The sequence below is a fragment of the Zootoca vivipara genome, chromosome 5 (genome assembly GCF_965207765.1).
Source record: "Zootoca vivipara chromosome 5, rZooViv2.hap1.1, whole genome shotgun sequence".
NCBI lineage: Eukaryota > Metazoa > Chordata > Lepidosauria > Squamata > Lacertidae > Zootoca > Zootoca vivipara.
In genome coordinates this window covers 89643754-89661707 of record NC_142588.1, presented here as the reverse complement: position 1 = coordinate 89661707, position 17954 = coordinate 89643754, and the positions used below count along the sequence as shown (strand labels likewise).

The 17954-nt window shown below is 47.9% G+C and overlaps 1 long non-coding RNA gene across 1 annotated transcript in view; it reads left to right on the top strand.

Annotated features, from left to right (window-relative positions):
* The window catches only part of LOC148685775 (uncharacterized), a 44033-nt gene extending 38605 nt beyond the window's left edge, over positions 1–5428 (top strand). The window contains exons 2-3 of the long non-coding RNA XR_015950077.1: positions 1092–1242; positions 4245–5428. This is a non-coding gene — a long non-coding RNA (uncharacterized LOC148685775). The remainder of the gene's footprint in view (positions 1–1091; positions 1243–4244) is intronic.
* Positions 5429–17954: the final 12526 nt, after the last annotated feature.

Genomic DNA, 17954 nt, shown 5'->3' with positions numbered 1-17954 from the left:
CAGGAAGTTCTTCCTGGTGTTTAGTTGGAATCTCCTTTCTTGTAACTTGAAGCCATTGGTTCAGGTCCTATCCTTCCAAGCAGCAGAAGACAAGCTTGTTCCATCTTCCATGTGACAGCCCATCAGCTATTTGAAGATGGCTATCATATCTCCTCTCAGTCTCCTCTTCTCCAGGCTAAACATTCCCAACTCCCTCAAACGTTCCTCATCAGGCTTGGTCACCCTTCTCTGCACACCTTCCAGCTTGCCAACATCCTTGTTAACCTGTGCTGCCCAGAACTTGACAAAGGACTCCAGATGGAGCCTTATCGCCCTTGACTTTGTCCAATCCCTTTTTAAAGGCACCCAAGCTGGGGGCCATCACTACATCTTGTAGGATTGAATTCCATCTATGCGCTCTGTGATGAAGCACTTTCTCTCCACATGAATTCCCTTCCCAAAGCATTTCAGGCCATTGAAGCGAAGACAGCAACAAAGACACCATGCAAGGGACTTAAGCAGAGCCAAGCTTCACCTGGAACTCAGCATCGGAATTATTTTTAATCCCAGCCCTGGAGTTTGGAAAGTAAAATACACAAAGACATCACTCTGCAGGGAGCCACACGATCGCAAACCGACAAACACTTGGGAGCAGGAGGAAGAACCCTGACACATCTTGGTTTATTTTTAAAAAGAAAATAGCCACCAATTTAAACTATTGGAGAAGAATTAAGATGCAAACGACACACTCTGCAACATTACTTCTTAGGATGCTCTTAGAATGCAACCGTTAGAATTTGCCATGTTAAAAAAAACACCGCACTGTACATGAGAAACTAGCATGTCAGGGATTTCTAGCCTATCCTTCTCCCTGACACATTAGCTCTCTACATGCGGGGTTTTGAAGGTGTGTTTTTTTTTAAAAAAAGGTGGGCATTCAAATATGTGATTCCTCCCTATGTGTTCCAAAGTGGCATGCATGATTTTGTTGAACGTGTGGTTTGATTGTTTGTCCTAGGTCTGTGCAGCAGGTGGGCAACTCTTTGCTTTTCCGAATGCTTCCTGTCCTGTCCTATCTACCTTTGCACATCTGATGGCTTTTCTGCCTCCAGGATGCCCAGGGCTGGGCTGGCTTCAGCCACCCCCACCTATGATATTGGGAGCAGAAACACTGCATTGCATGACCACACAGATGCCTGCGCTGGATTTCCTTTTGCAGCTTCAGCTCTCGAGGACTTTGCCCTCCGGCGTTTCCTATTCTCGGTGAGTGTGGCATGTCCAAGGCATTATTCCGTGAACTCTGCCACTCTACCCTGCCTTTTCACAGATTTACAAGTAATGAAACATGATCAGATTCTGCCAACACAGCACTTCTCCCCTGCTTATGTACCAAGGTTGTCTCTGAGCCCGGTGTTTTATAAGGGGAAGTGCTGCAGACAGGACAGAGTCACTGCAAAGCTCTCCCAAGTTTGGAATGTTCTCTCTCTCTCTCTCTCTCTCTCTCTCTCTCTCTCTCTCTCTCTCTCTCTCTCTCTCTCTCCTCTGTCCCACTGCCCTGCAGCCCCACCCTGGTGTGACCAAGAAATGGCCCCCATGCAAGTGGGAGGGGAAAAAATCACACAAGGTCACCAGGACCAGGTAGCAGGTTTATCACCCTAAATGCAGTGATGCACCCCATAGCTTTCCCCCATATAAGCAAATGTTCGCCATTCGTTAATACTGGGAAAAGTAAAATGCACCTCTTGGGGGTAAAGTTGCAGTGAGAGCAAGGGATGCCCTTACCTAGAATAACACGGCATTAACAGAGGGGAGAAAGAGGCAGGGGAATATTACGTCCCCTAATCTGTACCCTGTATTTCTGTTGATGCAGCCTAGAATAGCATTAGCTTTTTTTGTTGCTGCATCACACGGTTGACTCATGTTAAGCTTGTGGTCTACTAAGACCCCTAGATCCTTTTCACATGTACTGCTGTCAAGTCAGTCTTGCTTATAATTATTGCCTGGCCTGTAAAACACAACACAACACAACACAACACAACACAACACAACACAAGGTGACCATGAACAAATAGCTCAGACATACGTGGACATTCTATGCCAGAGGTTGTCCGATGCGAGAATATCTTGATTGGATCAGAACTGCTGGTTTTCATTTATACGTCCATTTGCTGATCCCTCCTCCATCACTGGTTGAACCAGACATGACTGCCATGAAATGTTTAGTCCCCAGCACATTGGAAGGCCAGCTACCAATGACAGTGAATTATCAAATAATCTTTGGATCCGGAACAAACAAACAAAATTGTAGTTTAGCTCTCAGTGTCAAGATCTGGCCTCTGCCATGATGTGGAAAACACAAATACTGCGGTCACTCTGGACAAATATGTCGGTTTCTCCCTTCAGCTCAACTCTGCAGCTCAAAAAGCCATTTGAGCATTTTGCTTCAATAAAACAAAATAAGATTCTAAATGCAGTGTGTTCAAAAGAGCAACCATTTATTTAAATCATTGGATTACCGAGTCTACAGCAATGCATTAAACCAAGGAGACGCTGATAATAGGATGAGACTCACATTTCAATATGCATTTGGAGAATTCCTGTGATATTTTTTCTCCTGGGCTGTTCACTGCAGTGCTAGAAAGATTAATCTATAATTCCTTGGAGATGCCATGATAATGCAGGAAGCCTAGCACAATATCTCCCCATCGCCCTCTCGGGAGAAAAGAGTAGCAGCCGTTTCAGGACTTCTTTGACGAGCAGGTACTGTAACGTATTTTGAAGCCCACTTTAATATATATAAAAAACCTGAATAAGAGTGCCACATGCGTTTGGCTAGTTTTGAATCTCTTCTCCACATAACTTCCCCTCTAATTTTAGCTTCGGGGCAATGCAGAGGGCATTTTGAACTTACACACATGCAAACTGAGTTAATGGAAGCCAAACCATGACATAGGATAGAAATGTAGGTGCCTGGGCTCCTGAAGAAGAGATTTTGGTTTCTCCATATTAGTTACAGCTTGTTGTTTGCCTGGAGCGAGACAAACCATAATCCCAGAAAACATGCCAAGCCAAACCATGACTTTTCATTGGTAGCGCAGCAACAAGAAGAGTGAGGGAAGGTATGCAGGAGCCAATATCTCTTCTCCGGGAACCTATTTTTCCCCAATGAGCCTTGGTTTTGCCTAGTGTAAGGTGTGAATCAGATCATCAGACCCTCCAAGTGTCCCTATTTTCCAGGGACATCTCTGATTTAGAGAAGCCGTCCCAGTTTTTGATTTCATACTGGAATGTTCCACTTTTCTTTAGGGTGTCCCTATTTCCACTGGAGAAATATTGGAGAGTATGGAGTTATCTGACCCCTGAGCCATCTGAAGGCAATCCTGTATAGGGAATTTTTTAAAAAAAATGTTTAATGCTTTATTATGTTTTCATACCGTGTTTCTCATATTATAAGACACGTCTTATATTTATTTTTTCCTCAAAAAAACACACTATGGCTTATTTTCAAGGGATGTCTTATTTTTTTCCTCCTCCTCCTGCCGCGGCCGGCATTGTTGCTGCGCCTATCACTATGTCTTATTTTCGGGGTATGGCTTATATTCCTTGAATGCTTAAAAATCCTGCTATGGCTTATTTTATGGGCATGTCTTAAAATATGAGAAACAGGGTATATGTTGGAAGCTGGCCAGAGTGGCTGGGTCAACCGAGTCAGTGTGTGGGGTATAAATTGTAAAAGTATCATTGTGGAATGGGGCGTCCCTATTTTCATCAGAGAAATGTCGGAGGGTATGGAGCCATTATAATGAATTGGCATCCCTGAACTGCTTCGTTGCTCAGGACAAAGCAGCAAATGATTTCTGTGGGGACATGACATACATCCTGGAAGCCAGGTGGCCATTTTGAGGGCCAGCTTGACAGAGAGTGCGGCAGCCATATTGGGCCTACCTTCTTCGACCCAAGCCTTGGTCACGCTCTTCGAGTTATCACATCGGGAGCCATTTTGCAAACACAAAAAGCGGTCCCATTAACTCCGGGGTGTGTGTGTGTGTGTGTTATGAAGTTGCCGAGGTCTGGCCTGCGGCAATACGTGTGATTCTCCTCAGGGGCAATGGCACAGTCATTGGCAAAGATTGCTCTTGCGTGTCCCACTCTAAATAAATGTGAGTTTGTCACTGTTAGTTGTGTTTCCCAGAGCCCAGGCAAGTGGGACATTGTGCGTCTCTCTGTGTTGTTGTTTTTAATCATATGGTTAATTACCATTCCAGCTGCTGTGTGCTGGGGATCCCTGGGGTCAGGCGCTGACAAAGAGCACTTTCCACTCTCCAAGGATGGAGTCCAGATGGCGGCTTGGTTCCAGCAACACATTATAACCTCGTAAGCAGCAGAGCCCTGGAGATAGGCGCAGGAGAGGCCTGGCCCGGCCGGCTGGAGAGCCTCCATTGTGCTCCATGGGGCCCAGAGACTGTCTCGCACGTCCCCACGGCATCCTGTGGGGTTTGCACCACCAGGCCTGGGAGGGGAGAGGCTTAGCGCGAAGCAGGTCTGCTCCTGGAAAAGCTCCGTACTGCGGGAATTAGGGGGACCGCCTGGTCCCGAGGAACTTGAGATTAGAGCCGTGCAGAAAAGTAGAGAGCGAGAGAAAATGATTAAGAAGGAAACATTAATTAATCCTCTTTGCTGGTGACTGAGTCCTTTGGTGGGAGCTGCCTGACTCACAGCCAAGCAACAGATCACAAAGCGTTCTTAGGACTCCGCTTGCTGATTGCAGTAGCTTAATCCCCATTGATTTCCGCAAGCGCTTGCTAGGAGGGAGCCAGAATCCAAGGTCACTGTAGGAAGAACCCCATCTTCCACGTCCTAGAAGGCTGGGGGAGGAAAGGCAGGTGGGACAGCCACTCCGTGCTACAGGCTGTGAAGGTTGAGAAGTTCAGGCACACTGAGCTGGCCTTTTGCACTTGGCGTATGGAGGGCGAAGCTATCAAAGAAGGTAAAGTGGGGCTACCTTTGAAGGTGACCCAGAAACTACAACTAATCCAGAATGCGGCAGCCAGACTGGTGATTGGGAGTGGCCGCCAAGACCATATAACACCGGCCCTGAAAGACCTACATTGGCTCCCAGTAAGTTTCCGAGCACAATTCAAAGGGTTGGTGCTGACCTTGAAAGCCCTAAACGGCCCTGTATCCTTGAAGAAGCATCTCCACCCCCACCGTCCAGCTCAGACACTGAGGGCCAGCTCCAGGGCCCTTCTGGCGGTCAGGGCCGGTGCGTCCATTTAGGCGAACTAGGCAGTCGCCTAGAGCGCATAAATGGAGGGGGCGCTGGCCAGCCTGCCCCGCAAAACCCCCGCGCCACCGCTGCCCTCCCACAGTGTGCGCTCGCGCTCCTCCTGCCTATGGAGGGGACGCTGTGAGCTCCTCAGTGGCTGCAATGAGTGAGCAGTGGCGGTGGTGGTGGTAGCACTCGTAGTTGAAGCCTTCAGCTATGGGCGCTGCTGCTGCCGCCGCTGCTCACTCACTGCAGCCGCCGCTGAGGAGTTCACAGCCTGCGCAAGCCAAAAGCAGAGCTCAGCGCCCTCCCGCCTAGGGAGGGAACGCTGTGAGCTCCTCAGCGGATGCAATGAGCAAGCGGTGGCGGTGGCAGCGCCCGTAGCTGAAGCCTTCAGCTATGGGCGCTGCTGCTGCCGCCACCGCTGACGAACTCACAGCGTCCCCTCCATAGGCGGGAGGGCGCTGAGCTCTGCTTTTGGCTTGCGCTCCTCCCGCCTATGGGGGGGAAGCAGCGGCTTTGTGCATGAGGCATGACGCAAGCGTCATGACGCATGTGCCGGGAGCGCCAGAAGGTGATTTTGCCTAGGGCGCAAAAGCCCTAGCACCGGCCCTTCTGGCGGTTCCCTCCCTGTGAGAAGCGAAGCTACAGGGAACCAGACAGAGGGCCTTCTCGGTAGTGGTGCCCACCCTGTAGAATGCCCTCCCATCAGATGTCAAGGAAATAAACAACTACCTGACTTTTAGAAGACACCTGAAAGCAGCCCTGTTTAGGGAAGTTTTTAATTTTTGATCTTTTATTGTGTTTTTAATGTTCTTTTCGGAGCCGCCCAGAGTGGCTGGGGTATAAATAAATAATTATAATTTTAATTATAAAGCTATCAAGGACCACCAGATAAGATGGCCCTCCACTGTGTTACACAGTATGCCTCTGAATTCCAGCTGCTGGGAATCACAACGGAAGACAGGGCTGCCGCACTCAGGCAACTGGTTGGCCCCTTTCCTTAAATATGCCAAATGTTAGATAAATTCCAACATTTAGAGAAATTCTATCATTCACTAAATTTAAGAATTTAGTAGGGTCTGCCTCCCCACACCACCAACTCATAACCCTATATCTACGTGGTTGCCACCTAGTGGCCAAAGGCAGGCTTTCTTTTGAGAAACAGCCAGAAATGTGCACGCAGGAGGTCTTTGCTCTCGGGAGCGTTTGCTAGAGATGGATGCTGGACAAAACACTGTGTAACAGAAACCAAGAAATAAAAACCAGTTATTCTTCATCTTGCTGATGTAGGCTGCATATACTATAGCACAGGCATCCCCAAACTTTGGCCCTCCAGATGTTTTGGACTACAATTCCCATCATCCCTGACCACTGGTCCTCTTAGCTAGGGATCATGGGAGTTGTAGGCCAGAACATCTGGAGGGCCACAGTTTGGAGATGCCTGCTGTAGCACCTACCCTGCCGAACTCCCTCCCACTGCATATCAGACAGGCAACTTCTCTATTATCTTTCTGGCGCCTGCTGAAGATGTTCCTCTTTCCACAGGCCTTATCCCATTTGGCAGCTCTCTTGGATCTGAAACGGTTTCATGTATGGGATGTTGTTGTTTTTATGGTTGTACTTGTTTTTTGTTATAAAATAAAACTTTCACGTATTTGCAATTTTAAAATGTGTTTTAAAAAAAATATATGCTACTGGCTTGTATATAAGTTACGTAAATTGTTTCGGGATGCATCCCGGGAAGCGAACAGGAGGAGGATTCCTACTGTTTGGAAGAAATTAGGTTACAACTTGGAACGGCGCTTTTGGATGTTGATGTTGCTCTCTTCCCCCTTGAGAGGGAGGGCTACATCAGTCTTGGCAACGAACAACCACACTCATCTGTTGCTGATCATCGGTTGAGATCACCAAAGGACCCATTCCACATACGCCCTGCCCAGAGAGACTTGGGATGTCCCGCTTTCAACCCTAGACGTTGCCAACCTTTCCTCTTTCCATAAGGGCGCCGGCAACTCTTGAGTGTATAACCGCCGTCTTAGGGGGAGCCCTTAATTATTTATCTGCCCAAGACAATGAACAACAATAAAAATCTGCAACAGAAAAGCACCAATCCACATAATGCAATAAAAAATGGTATTTGCAGTGCATAGGGGAATGGCTATAACTCAATGGTAGAGTTTCTGCTTTGTGTGGAGATACTCCCAGATTCGATCCCTGGCCAGCATCTACGGGTAGCGCTAGGAATGTTGCAGGGTATTTAAAGTGCAGTCAAACCAACAATTTTCTAGATAGGCACATGATAGAAGCTGAAGCTCATGGAGTTTTCCTGTAAGTTTGTTAGAGAGGACTGTGAGAGACACCTCCACTGTGCCCTGACAGGGGGAGGTAGTAGCTACTCTATATATTCTGCCTGCCTGGGCACACACCCTTCCCCTTTCCATCTTGTAAGGGGAAGGCTTATAGGGAACAGCCCCCCTCATCAGGAGCAGCCCATCTCCCAGCAGTAATGAAAGCGAAGGGTCGGAAGGGGAAGGTCAGGAGACGCAGAGGGAGTGCCAGAGCTCTGGCAAAATCCAAGAGCCACTGCTCCTCATGCAGGAAGAGAGGGAGGAGGAAAGAGAGGATGGGACTCAGACGGGCCACAGACCTTTCCCACCGACGCCGGAATTAAGGAGGAGGAGAAGGGGGAGGAGATTTGCAGTCCCGCGACTCTTATGTTGGTCCAGATCACGAAAGGGGGCAGTGCCGGATTCTGATTCGGACTGATGAGACATGACACCAGCAGCTCACTTCACTGTAAATAATGTGCACTAATAAAAAATTCTGAAAGACAAGCATGTGGAGGGTTGTTACTCAAGAGTAGTCGCAACAACCCTGACACATCTCTTCCTGCTCTTCCCGAAAGATGTAAGACATCTGCTTAGTCTGGTCTCCAAGCTCAGACGCCATTTTTAAGCTAGACTTAAGTATGTCTTTGGAACCAAATTGCCATTTTAAGCCTGCCTGAGCAAAGCTGCTCTGTCTGTTACTCTTCAACAACCATCCTGAGTGTGTGAATGTTATTTTTACCTTTTACAAGACTGTTTGGGCGATTATTGTAAAGAGGGAGATACCAGGAGAATCCAGTCTGCCTTAAAGCATCCTGGATTATTTAAACCAAAAGGCTAAAACTCGCCTTTCTCACCTTCCCTTTTAATATGAATACTGTATTATTAATATTAAATTATTATTTATACCCCGCTCATCTGGGTGGGTTTTCCCAGCCACTCTGGGCGGCTCCCAACAGAATATTAAAAACACGATAAAACATCAAACATTAAAAATTTCCCTAAACAGGGCTACCTTCAGGTGTCTTCCAAAAGTCAGATAGTTGTTTATTTCCTTGACATCTGATGGGAGGGCGTTCTACAGGGCGGGTGCCACTACCAAGAAGGCCCTGTGCCTGGTTCCCTGTAGCTTCACTTCACACAGCGAGGGAACCACCGGAAGGCCCTCGGAGCTGGACCTCAGTGTCTGGGCTGAACGATGGGGGTGGAGACACTGCTTCAGAGGAATGGAGGATGAGCCTATCAATGGCCAGTTGCCATGACAGAGGCCATAATCTGCCTCCACAGTTAGAGGCAGCAAGGCTTCTGAAGACCAGTCACCGGAAACCAAATATGTTCATGTGCTCAGGTTCTGCTTGTTGGTTTCCTACAGGCATCCATTTGGCCACTGTGAGAACAGGATGCTGGACTAAATGGGCCATTCATCTTTTCACATGGCCACTCTACAAGTTAACCATATCCTGAGCATGAATTTACGGCGACTTTCCTCTTTCACTTTATTTAGCAAAAATGTATGTACTACTTAATAAATAAATATAATAAAATATCTCAGTAGTTTACCTAATAGTATAAAATATCTGGTAAAAAGAAACCAGCAATAAAACAGTAGACATAAGAAAGTTATCAAAAGAGAGATGAAATCAAAAGAGTTACAACAATTGTTTATTATAAATAATAAAATTACACATTCTGGGCAGCCTTGCCTAAACAAAAGGGTTTCTAGCAGAGGCTGGGAATATTAGGCGTCTGCCTAGGATCAGTAAGAAAGGGATTTCAGAAAATAGGTCCTGCCACACCGAAGGATCGATTCCTTGCAAGTGCGGAATGAAATTTTGTGGTGCTTATAGCAGTGCCAGTTTTGCAGACTGACGTGGTTGAGTTTGGCAGCTACGGGGTAAGGCGATCCTTCAAGTAAACTGGCCCAAAGTTTGCATATGGCTCTGTGGTGGGACTCTCATGAATTCATTTCGCCCTCCCTTCCCTGCTCTTATACGAACACATCTTAGTTTGGCATTTACTGAATTTATATCCTGCCCTTCCTCCCAATGAAGCCCAGGGTGGCAAACAACAGGCCATAAAACATCTTCAAAACATCTTTAAAGCAATTCCAATGCAGAGGCAACCTGGGAAAAGAGCTTGACTTAAATGCCTTCACTTGCTGAAAGCGGAAAGTCTTTTGTACATGTTGAAAAGTCAGAGAGATGGTGCCTGTTAAATATTCAAAGTGATAGGCATTCCAGAGGGTAGATTCCACAACACTAAAGGTCCAATTCTATATTGTTCAGAACAGATTTAATGGTAAAATGATAGGATTTGCTTTTCTCACCAGAATGTGTTTGTGTGTGTGTTTGTGTGAAGCATTTGGTTGGCAGCCATAGGGTTATGAAGATATGCTGTGGACATTTGGAAGGAAGCAGAAAGCAGGATCCAGCCTACACGCAGTTTCTTTGCAGGAACTGGCTCCAACTTCCCAGACGGAGTTCTCCACACGAAACTTCATCAGATAGTTTGGAACAACAGGGTGCTAACTAGTTGGGAGGGTGAAATATACATTCAGCTCAGTACATAACAGAGGGACATGTTCCAGGTCTCCTTAAGTTCCACCTCCCTTAAGTGCAGGACCCTCTCTGATATTTGGGCCTGCCTCCTGACCCACCCTTGGCTCCTGATCTCTCCTCTGCGTACTGGCCTTGACACAGCTCCCACCTGGGTCCATCTACAGGCGGATGTGCCCCAGGGGCTGGTTTTCTGTGCCAGGACTCCCCCCCATCTCCAAATCATGGCTTCTGACCCAGCATCCTGTCTCCAGTGCATCTGCTTCCCATTAGGCTCTGCGTATATACAGGCCAGAGAGAGAGGCTGGGAAGCGATTTCTGCTCTGGCAACGATGGCCTCCTCAGAAGAGAGTCTGAACTTCATACTGGAAGCAGATATTGAACGATGGCAAAGGTCCAGGGTGTGTGTGTGTGTGTGTGTGTGTGTGTGTGTGTGTGTGTGTGTGTGTGGAATCCAGTTGAGCAAATGGAGATATTGAGAGGGTAGCACTGCCCTCTGAGGCAGGAATGAGGAACAGCTGGTGCTGGGCTAGAACCTCCATGAAATTTGGCCATACCGTATGGGGCTTATGGGAACTGGAGTCAAACAACATTGGGAGGGCCACAGGTTCACCACCCCAGCTCTGGAGGGCTCCCTAGATGATACCCAATGATGTCTGGTGGATGCACATTCCAGGGGAAGGTAGGCGGTTGCAGGTAAGCTGCCTCGAAGGTGGTGCTTCTCAAGATACCGGATGTGGTAGACCAACAATGTGGTAGACCAACACACACGTACACCCCAATATATATTTGGTCACTGAAGTGTTCCCACCACAATGTTGACTGGCATTCTTAGGAACCAAAGGGCAGCGTCATGAGCCCAGCAAGACAAGGTGTCCTACATTTGAACATGAGCGATGGGAGTACCCCATATAGAGATGTGGAAGTTAAGGCTTTTGTTCTTGCCTGAGCCAGTTAAATGCCAGGTGGAAACTATGCCTGGGAAATGGATCAGGTGCTTGATGGGCATTGACTTAGATTGGTCATTGTACTTTTCAGTCACATGAGGACAATTAGTTTCCTTTCAGTGCCCAGGTACACTTCCTCTGCTGTACTTGCAAAGAGAAAACGCTCATTGCCCAGCTCCCTGTAGAGCAAATGTGAAGGAGTTCGAGGGCATGCACAGAGTGCTTTTGTCACAATGGCCATCCTTGAGTCATCACAGTGCTGGCTTTTTGGGGAATGACAAAACACACGAAGCTTCTTTATACTGAGCTGATCCCTCTCGGTCAGCATTGTTGATTGCCCTGACTCCAAACTTTCAGGTCAGGGATATTCCTAGCATTCCCTGCAGATATTGGGGACTGAACCTGAGACCTTCTGCATGCAAGGCGGATTGTTAACCGCTATGCTATGGAGAGGTGGGAGTTCTCCCCTGGAATCGGAGGTGGTTAACAATGCGACCCCCTCTCTTACCTCCAACCGAAGGCAACAGATTCATGCTCCTTCCTCAGCGTTGGAGGTAGCGGCCAGCCCCCAGATCATACAACCCACACCTTGGCCTTGGGGGCGACTGTGAGGAAGCGATGACCTTCCCCGCAGAAGTTCCTTCCCACAAGCAACTGGCACAGGAGCTGCTCAAACCTTCTGCACAGTCAATGCCACTGTCCGGACAGCAGGAGGAGAACAATGAAGGGATTTATTAGGCCCCGGTAGAGCTGGCGGGGAGGGCGGCTGGAGAACCGGAGGCCTTGGCGAGTCCATAAATCTCCACATTTTTTCCCACTGACTCCGACCGTCTCCTGTGGCATCAATAAATTCTGATGACAGCTCTTAACATGCTACAGTGCTTCTCTCATGCAGCACATTCATTTATTAAAGGAATCAAAGGGACCCGGGTGACAGCCTCATGTCACCCCACTGCACTGCATTGATTACGGCCTGCCCCCCCTGCAGCCCCCAAGCGCCTCCAGGTTTTTCGGGAAGCTGTGCCCCAGGGCAACTTTCTCCCTCCATGGGCCACAAGGGCACACAACGGGACAGGATCTCTGCTGGGTTGATTTACTTCAGATATCTTGAGCGGAGTTGGCTGCCTCTGGAGCCTGCAGGAGCTCTCTCAGCAAACTACCGGCCAAAGCTGTGAATTTGCAGGGAGAATTTTGAGCATCTAAAGATTTCTTAGACACATCTAGGCCATCCTTGCAACAGAGGCAGCTAAACATGCTTTGTCAATCACCCTTGGTCAACTTTCTGTTGGTGTGTGCGGCAAAATATGGGTGCAGCCGCCCCAAAGTGACATCCCTACATCTTTCTCTGTTCAAGAAGGCAGTTGCTATCTGAAAAATGAAACTGGGGCGTCAGGTCATGCAGCTCTCGGTTTAAGCACTGTCTTCCTCATGCTGAGTTGAGTTTGAAGTAAAAGTGGGGGGAAGAATCACAGAGCCTTTAATGCAGACCCTCCAAGTGTCCCTATTTTCCAGGGACAGTCCCAGATTTACAGAAGCTGTCCCGGTTTCTGATTTGATCCTGGAATGTCCTGCTTTTCCTTAGGATGTCCCTATTTTCGTCAGAGAAATGCTGGAGGGTGTGGAGTTATGCAACCCTCGAGCCAAGGAGATCAGTAACGATACAACCCTGAGAAGACTTCTGCATAGGGAACTTCCCTGCATAGGGAAGTTTGTTTAAAAAAACATTATCATATGTTGGAAGCTGCCCAGAGTGGCTGGGGCAACCTGGTCAAATGGGTGGGGCATAATAATAATAATAATAATAATAATAATAATAATAATAATAATAATAATAGAAATCGGATGTCCCTATTCTCATCTGAGAAATGTTGGAGGGTATGGTGTAATATCCTGAGCCTCAGTGGTCTCCCTGAATGCTGCTAGTTAGGGCAGCTGCATTCTCACGATTTACAGGAAAAGTTGCACATACAGGTTTCTTCGTCTTGCAAACAGGAAGGGAAACTTGGGGAAACTTATGGGATGTGAAACACAAGAGCAGTCAAGTACAACATCCCTAGGGTGGACATAAAAGGGGATGTCTGGACCAGCCAGTCGGAACTTCCTGTTTCTCCTAGGCTGGGACAGACTTCCTCTGCATGCGACTAGAAGTGGGCATGACCTCACCTGCCCAGGTAACAAAAGAGCAGGACTGGTCAGGCATCTCTCTCTCTCTCTCTCTCTCTCTCTCTCTCTCTCTCTCTCTCTCTCTCTCTCTCTCTCTCTCTCTCTCTCTCACACACACACACACACACACACACACACCACATTCATTGATGAAGCAACATCTGCTTAGCCTAAGATGCCAAGAGAGGGCAAAGGGGCTGTCTCTTATGGGATAGTTTCCAGGTGTATATTACTTTTGTAACTTAAAGTCTGCTTTCTGGGATTCAATTGTGAACAGAATGTGTGAGTAAACTCTTTATAAACTTTTATAGAAGACTGTGTCCTGTCCATCTTTTTATGAGGGACTGAAGGGGAAATTGCCAACGAAACTTATTTTAGAGGTTTTAGTGAGCCTGAGCAAACGCATCCGCTGTGCAAGTTTAAAAAGGGGAATGGTACTCTGCTAAATTGTAGAACTTGTTAACACAAGTTGGAAAGGACATAATCAAACAATATATCCTCTCCTGCATCCCTGAACATTCCCACAAAACTGAGTGTGAGCAGCCTGACACCACCTTACCATCTCAAACAAGATTTCCCAGCGATTGCAGGTGGCGTTCCAGTGCTTGGAGGGTGCCTTGACCCCTCCCCATAATTAAATGACACGGACTCCACCGTGCAAAAAGAAAGAGTATAAATTACACACGTTACACGGGATTTCTAAAAGCTGCAAAACAAAGTTTCTTGGCATGGAATCCAAAGTTGCCTGGGCGCAGGATTATTTTTTCCTCTTTTTTTTTCTTTTAAATATATCTTTCTTAGCAGGGTGGTGTCCCTACAGAGCCCCGATCACTTCCCACACAAAAAGCCTCACCTCTGCAAATTTATCACGCTTCCGGCCTCCATCTGTTTAGTTACAGTACAAATCACAGCAGGGACAGGAGACCCCCCCCTCCCCCCTGTCCCTGGGGCCATATATTGCCACCTCCCTGGGTCTGCAGGAATTGCCCTTTGAAAAGATCTGGCAAGACCGAAGGGAGAGTTTATGGCTCCTGATGGCTCCATGGCAACAGTGGGACTTGACTGGCAGGCACTGGGCTTGGCATTCCAGCAGGCAGGCAAAGCCTCTGAAAGAGGGCTAAAGTGGGGTGGCGTGGGGTAGAAGCTTGGAAAGGAGCGACCTTCCTCTGCCTGCAGGTCCCTTTGAGGCTACAGAGGCAGCTTGGCAGAACTGGCACCTAGCCTGGCACTTCCCAGCTGGCATGAGGTCTTCTCCGGCCTGGCTCACCCAAGCTTCCCAGATGCTGCATGGTCTGCAAGCCACGGTCGAGGGAGGCTGCCCGCTGCCCTGCCATATGCTGGTGCTGCTGCGAGATCCCTGCCAAATCCGTCCCCGAGGCTGGCTGGGACCCAAGCCTGTAAATCAAAGCCATCCTTGGCCTCCAGCCCTGGGGTTCAGGGAGAGGGGGTGTGGTAGCAGCGCTGGCGAGCGCCAAGCTTCCCAGGAAAACAGGTCTGTCTGAGATGCTGGCTCCCAGCCCTGGGCTCCTCGTCTGAGCGCTGGTCCGTTCAGCCGTCTGCAGGGCTGGTTTGCAAAAGATGCCGGCACAACACTTTGGAGAAGCAGAGCTGGGGCCTGGGTCATCTGCTGGTGGGAACAGCCTGAAAATGGGAGCCGAAGGTGACGGGGCTTTCAGGATTAGATCCTTAAAGTGTCCCTATTTCCCAGGGACAATCCTGGATGTACAGAAGCCGCCCCGCTTTCTGATTTGATCCCAGAGCATTCCGTTTTTCCTTAGGATGTCCCCATTTTCATCAGAGAAATGTTGGAGGGTATGAAGTTGTGCAACCCCCCAAGCCAAGGAGATAAGTAACTATGCAACCTTTAGAAGACATCTGAAGGTAGCCATGTAAAGGGATGGTTAATAATAATAATAATAATAATAATAATAATAATAATAATAATGTTTTTTATACATGTTGGAAGCCACTCAGCCACTTGGGGCTACCCAGTCAGATGGGAGGGGTATAAATAATAAAATTATAATTCATATGGAATTGGACACCCCTATTTTCATCGGAGAAATGTTGGAGATGCAACGGGGGGAACAGCAGCTTGCTCACCACAATGGCCCTGATGTCACTACTAGTTTCTCTCTCTTCCTTGCTGCTTTGCACATTATCAAGCCGGATCAGCCATTCTCCAGGTCCCAGCAGTCCAATGTGTCACTTGGCCTTGTCTGATTGCCTTCCATTACGGGGTATCTGAGGAGCTGCTTCAGCTCTCATCCAAGCTCAAGGTACACTTAATCCAAGGATGGGCTACTTACGGCCCTGCAGAGGTTCTCAGACTCCCATCAGCCCTGGGTAGCAGGACCAATGGCCAGGGATGATGGGAGTTGTAGGTAGGTAATGTCTGGGGAGCTTCCTTGATCAAGCTTGGGGATAGCCAATGCAGTGCCCTCCAGGTGTTTGGAAACATACCTCCCATTGCTCCTGACTCTTCACCATGCTGGATGGACCTGATTAATAGACTCTCTACCTGGCAGGGGTTTTGAACATTGACTTATCCATGTGCTTTGCTTATTTCCTTCCTTCCTTCCTTCCTTCCTTCCTTCCTTCCTTCCTTCCTTCCTTCCTTCCTTCCTTCCTTCCTTCCTTCCTTCCTTCCTCTTTGCATTTAGAGAATGCCCCGCGAAGGTTGGGATAGGGCAGGAGTCAGCAAACTTTTTCAGCAGGGGGCCGGTCCACTGTCCCTCAGACCTTGTGGGGGGCCGGACTATATTTTGAAAACAAAACAAAACAAAACAAAACAACAAATTCCTATGCCCCACAAATAACCCAGAGATGCGTTTTAAATAAAAGGACACATTCTACTCATGTAAAAACACGCTGATTCCCGGACCATCCGTGGGCTGGATTGAGAAGGCGATTGGATCTGGCCCCTGGGCCTTAGTTTGCCTACCCATGGGATAGGGTGTGTTGCTTCAGTTGCCATTTTTCAGCTTGCCTTGGCTCGCAGAAGTTAAATCTCCGACGACAGGAACATCAGGGCTTGCCTTGCCCGTCGCATCAGACTGTCTGCCTCGTGGAAGGTGTCTTCCCCAGTCCTAACTGCACATGTCTGGGACTGAGTTGGGGATTTCCTGCAGGCAAAGCCGTACAGTTCCATGGATTAAAAACAATTCTTGTACGCTACTTGAAAACTGTAAACTGCCTTGAGTGCCTTGGCAGAAAGGAGGTATATAAATGCAACAAACAAACAAACAAATCCCGTATATACAAACAAGCAAAAAACAAATGTATACACACAAACACGCCACTTAAGAAACAATTTCATATGTAAAAGCAGTTTGATGTCCAATGAAGATACAGATTAGGGTGAAGACAACATCCACATTTGAAAAACTTTTTGAAAGAGGAAGGTGCTTGGAGAGTAACAGATTTTGCCAGCCCTTAAGGGAGCCAAGAGACCTATGCTTTGAGCCTGGAAGGACAAACACCATCTATTATGCAATGATCAGAGGACCTCACTGTCATTGCTACCTTAAAAGGTCTTTTGTATAAATGTCAATTTTGTTTGGATATCAAAATCTTTGGATGGCACATATTGACTTGTGTGTTTAAACAGAGCTGGTTGCATTGATGGTCATTGTGATCTGGTTTTTCCTTTTTCTTCTGTCTCCCCATTTCTACTTTTACGGTCACTGCGTTGGATATTCTCATGGGGGGTAGGGAGTCCTCAGATGTTTTCTTTCCAGAGAAATTTGGCGCAGCCTTGCCCTAGAGTGTATCAAATGCTCCCCTGCAACACCTGCACATTTTAGGGCATGGCTGGGAAAAACCTCCCAAATATGGCCCTCCAGGGTCCTCTGTTTGGACCTCAGGAGCTTCCCCAAGCCACACCTGCTCCTCAGTTCCATTCCACTCACCTGAGTGCTTGCACCTGGCTGGAATTTGTCTGCAAATTGTGAAGAAGCCACTTGCCTGCATCGAAGAAGGATGGAGGGGTGTGTGGCCCCTGGAAGCTTGATTATGAAACAATGTGGCCCTCAGGTTGTTGTAGCGGGAAGTGAGGAGGAGAAAAATAGCTATAGCTGTTTCCTGGAGATTATTTGCTATTTTTTTATCCCTCCCCAATAAACTTTCAGGTAAACTCAGTATTCCCCAGAAACAGTCTGCAAACCGCTGAACTCGTTCACAAGGTAGGATTGCTGGCTAAATAAGGAAATAATGATGTGGTTGTTTTGCTTCCAGGCATTTAAAAACAAATCCTGCACACCACTGAATAGGCAGATTGTGTGCTGTGCTCCTGGACCTGTCGGAAACAACTGCATTCCCCCCCAAGAAATGTGGGGCTCTGCTGAAAACCACACTACTGGGATCTTCTGCCTTGCTCCAATGTTGTACCATAGCTCAGTGGCGGAGCATCTGCTTTGCATGCAGAAGGTCTCGGGTTCAATACCTGGCACCTCTAGGTAGAGACAGGAAAGACTCTATGCCAGGCATCCCCAAACTGCGGCCCTCCAGATGGGCCGAAGTTTGGGGATGCCTGCTCTATGCCCAAAATCCTGGAGAGCTGCTGCCAGTCAGTGTAGACAACACTGGTCTGGATAGACTAATGGCTTGACTCGGTATAAGACAGCTTCCTATGGGCTCTTTCCCCAGTCCCATACAGCTACCAGAATTGTGTATGTCCAGAATCAATCATTCTAGTCCTCAGTGATGCAGATGC